Genomic DNA, 4,779 nt, shown 5'->3' on the forward strand with positions numbered 1-4,779 from the left:
TTCACGGTCAACTGAGTTGATCACGGTCAATGAAGAGTTCATGGTCAACGAATGGTTCACGGTCAACTGAGTTGATTCATGGTCAATTGAGAGGTTAACGGTCAATGAATGATGAGTGGTTCACGGCCGTACAGAGTTCATGGCCGTAAACAATTCAACAGATGAAACCGTAAACACCCAGATTACGATGAAAACAGATGAGTTTGAGCTGATTTTGATTCCTTTGGCCTTGAACTTCACGATCAAATGCAGAAACCCAACAATCCAAGCTTGAACAATCACAAAATTGAAGATTACTCCAGCCGTAAACACCACTTGAACAAATTTGACACCGAATTGACTCTGATACAAACTGTAAGTCCCAAATTTTGCTTGATGTATTAATCAGATCCACTTGATGGTGCAGGATTCCAATCAAGTGAATGATGCAAGATCAAATATGGAAAAAGGAGAAGAAGAACTAAATGAACTTGATGAATCTTTAATGTTTATATGATTAGAATGATAATCCTTACACAAGATTCACATACACTAGTTCTCTCTCACTTTCTCTCTCTAGAACACCTTGATTTGCACACACTTGGCCGTACACTTGTGTTCACTCCCTAGTTTCTCTGACAGGTCTGACACACTATATATAGGGGACACAAACCGCAAACACGTTCACGACAGTACACACGTTCATGGCCGTAAACAGGTTCACGACCGTGAACACCCATACAACCGCAAACACCCACACAATACTTACAAGACCAAAAACCTATTCAAGCCTAGAAAAGTAAAGTATAAACCATATTTTTAGACCTAAAAATCTTCCCCTTGGTTTATAGCTTTCTTTTCTAATGACCCAACAAACTCCCCCTAAAAATGTAGCTGTCTTTTCTTGTCAATCTTCATTTGGAGCTTGGCTCCAACTTTTTGTCTTCTATTTCTTCACAAATTCAAGATGAGCATATGAGTCTTCTAAGTGAGTGACATCATCTTGAACGGATGGGCATTTCTTCAGAATTTGGCATTGACCGAACGTTGAGTGAGGAGGCTTCATGTAGAGATTCTTAAAAATCAGCACTTTCAACTTGAGAATCTTCAAAGAGAATAGAGAACGAAACTTCTGGATCACTTCAGTAGGTACTTAGATAGTAGCAAATTGATTGAGGAGGCTTCAATGCAACTTGTCACATAATCTTCAAGTCAGCTTCACCTTGCTTCTGGGTTTGAAAGATTGAATGTTGAAAGAATAATCTTCATTTCTTGTTCCTTCGAATGAGAATTCTTCAATGATCACGGATGAAGCTTTGGCTCATAAAATCTTGATACAGTCTCCATGAGTCTCATCTACATCTGAATTCACTTTTCAAGACAAAACTAAAAAAAAACTCAGCACACAATATTTTTGTATTTTTTATATTTTCTGGAAAAATAAAACAAAAACAAAAAATATTTTTGGATTTTTGAATTTTCTGATTTTTGTTTGATTTTTGAATTTTTTGATTTTTTTTAAATTTTAATTCTTCCCTAAATTTATATATAGAGGAAAACTATGAACAAATTTAACCAAGACAAAAATAATAACTAAATTCCAAAACTAATTTGGGATCAAAGTTGTCAAACAATTCAATATCGTTTATCTACACACACTTGCGTGTTTAGATCTGGTCAATCACCGGTATTGTTGTCCATTTAAACACGAAGGATATTGACAAGTTGGACAGATTATACATGACAAGACATTGTACTTATATTCCTAAATGGACCATTTAGCTGACGACGACCAAAGATATTGTTGTCCACTTAAATTCAGCAGCGAGATCTACAGACAACCTATTAAATGGTTCAATTTTAGATGTACTAGAACGTGTTCCCCACTTCCCGATATACCCCGGTAATCAAGAACTTCCAAAGAACTCCTTACTTTAGGTGAGTAGACAATCATTAAGAGGGAAGTCAGATTTAGAGATAGGTGCATATGTTGTGTCCCAGTTCGGATCTCTTACAATCACATAGAGGGGACAACATATGGCTAACTGATATAGAGGGATTGAGAAGTAGAATGTTACATATGCTATGTTCCAGGTCGGATCTCTTCCAATCACGCAGAGGAGACATCATATGACTAACAGATAGAAAGAATTGCATAGATAAGGAGATGCATAGAAATAGAGTTGCATATGTTGCATTCCAGGTCGGATATGTTCCAATCACGCAGAGGAGGCAACATATGACTAACAGATAGAAAGCAAGAAAATAATTTCCTACAAACCTATTTTATCAGAACCCCCCAATCACCCTATCAGTACCGGAATTAAGGACATGAGTCCGTACATCGAGGAAATGTTAAACCACAATTCTAGATAATTAACTTTTAGTGTATCTCGCAGGTTCCCATGTTTATCTCACAGCTCAATCTAACCAAGTGTCGTATTGTCAGACCAAACGAAACTATCTAAGTCAATATATGTCAAGTCTTTTCACAGTCCATCTATGCCTAGTCTAGTCCATTTAAATACTTTGTGCCTACCAGCACATTGAACACAGATTCTAGACAATTCGACTTTAGTGCATTACACACATCATAAATTGCCATTTAGCACTATACTTCATATCACTTCCCAAACAATACCTACTAACGAAAGACTATAAGAAAATAAAAGATTATATTTGAAACGAATCAATGTAAGAGAAAACTCAGGAGTATCGAGAGGAAAACTCAAACCGTAAGTCACCGATTGAATTTGCATCCAGAAGGTCTGAGAACAGCACGCATAATCTCAGAACAAATCCGAAAATTCTTCACATCGTTAAGCACAAAACCCATGTGTGATCCTTTCCTTTCTTCCTTTCTTTCCTTTCCCGCAGAGGACACATACTCTCAAACAAAGTTCTGAGTGTTGTACAGTTGAGAGATGCCTCGTATCAAGTGCCTGGAACAACTACTATCAACAAACCGAAGTCTGATGATATGCCTCCATAGCTGCTCCAGCACAGAGCAAGATCAGTTGGTCTTTGGAACCCAGTCCATTTTGAAACTGGGTCAACCTTTATCATCCTTGCAAGATACTCTCTCCCATGACATATCCTGCTTATCACAAATGAAAGATGAAGAAATGTTAGAATCATTATAATATTTGGGAGATTGAACCTTTGGTCCCCATCTGTAGTTGGGTTTAACCCATTTCTTGTTCGATTGGATGGGTGGCTCAGTACTTGGTTTGGAAATTGAAGCCGATCTTCGAGATGACTTTGATCTAACTGATCTTGGTTTCACTGGAGCATCTCTTGGATTAGACTTCTTGGCCGACATTCCCTTATTTACTTTGGGATTTTGATTCTTGGCCTTCTGCGCGTTCTAGTCACCATTGTTAGAACGTGGCCTCGAAGGATTTCTTTTGAAAGATCTCCCTCTTGGCGCGTTCTGGCATCCTTGTGCATAATAGGGAACGTATGCGTAAATTGGACAGTTTCTGGCAATGTGTCCAGGTGTTCCACAGTGAAAGCAAGTCTGCTTCTTCACGTGGGAGTTTTTTCTTCCTGCCTCTGGTGGCGTGCCCTTGCCTTGTCTCTGATTGTTCCCACAAGCACACTTGCAGCAGGCCGTCTGTTTCACTTGCTTTGGTGGCCTGTACTTGCCAATAGCAGGTTTGTCAGAAGTAACTGAGTTAGAAGCAACAGATTCAGAGTTCAAGGAGACATTGCTTTGTTCAATAGTGTTCTCCTTGTTCTCATCTTCCACTACTTTACATGCACATGAAGTAGAAGCATCAGAAACATTCACCTTAATAACCTCAGTAGGCCCAGATGGTTCAGTCTTAACTGAAGCTGAGACAGGTGTTTGGCCAAACTGAGTAGGTGTCTCTTCATCGTTGGTCTCAAGGGGTGGGTTATAGTTGCCATTAAAGGGAGGTGGAACACTATGATACCCTAGACCATTGTTTTGATTATATTTAAATGTTAGTTGTTTTTCTATCATCGATGCAACTACCTCACTTGATACATCAAATTTCTTAAATGTAAAATCTTCATCTTAATATTTAGCTTTCAATGCATCAAGTTCGGCAGTTAATTCGGCCATTTCCCTTTTAACATAGTTGTAATTTTCACATTTATTGCTATATTCTTCTTGAAGGGTTCTAAAGTCCTGAGTCTTGATCTCTAATTTTTCTTTTAGAGGTCTTTGGCCTTTTCTAAGGGTATAACATTCGTACTTAAGGTCCTCATTTTCTCTTTTTAGCAAATCAACTTGTTCACGAAGAAATTTGCTTGTAGCTTCACAAGATTGAGAACATGAAACTTCAGTTACCGGGATGTTTCAGGAACTCATTGTTTTTTTTTTTAAAATTGCCCTTTGACTTAAAAACTCAAAAGTCAACCTTAAAAGTCAAGCTTAAAAAGTCAAACTTAAAAATAAAACTTGAAAAGTCAAACTTAGAAGTCAAACTGAAAAGCTACAAGTAAAAACTTGAAGGTTAAACGAGAAAGTCAAAGTTTAAAGTCAAATGTCAAACTTGAAAGTCAAAATCAATTTTTGAGGTCAAAAGTCAATTTGGGAAGTCAAAAATTAAAAGTCAAAGCTTTGGGTTGAAAATGAAATTTGAAAAATTGAAAATTTAATTTTTGGGCAAAATTTGTCAAAATTCCGAAAATATGAACCGAAATAACTAAGCTATTTGATTTAAAAAAAAGAGGATGTTTAACGTGTGGCTTGCTAATCCAACTGGTAAGGCGCTGGAGGGAGGAGGCAAGAGACCCGGGTTCGAAACCTTGCACCCCCAGATATTTTTA

This window comes from Lactuca virosa, chromosome 3, assembly GCF_052849685.1.
Source record: "Lactuca virosa cultivar CGN04683 chromosome 3, Lactuca_virosa_CGN04683_v6, whole genome shotgun sequence".
Taxonomy (NCBI): domain Eukaryota; kingdom Viridiplantae; phylum Streptophyta; class Magnoliopsida; order Asterales; family Asteraceae; genus Lactuca; species Lactuca virosa.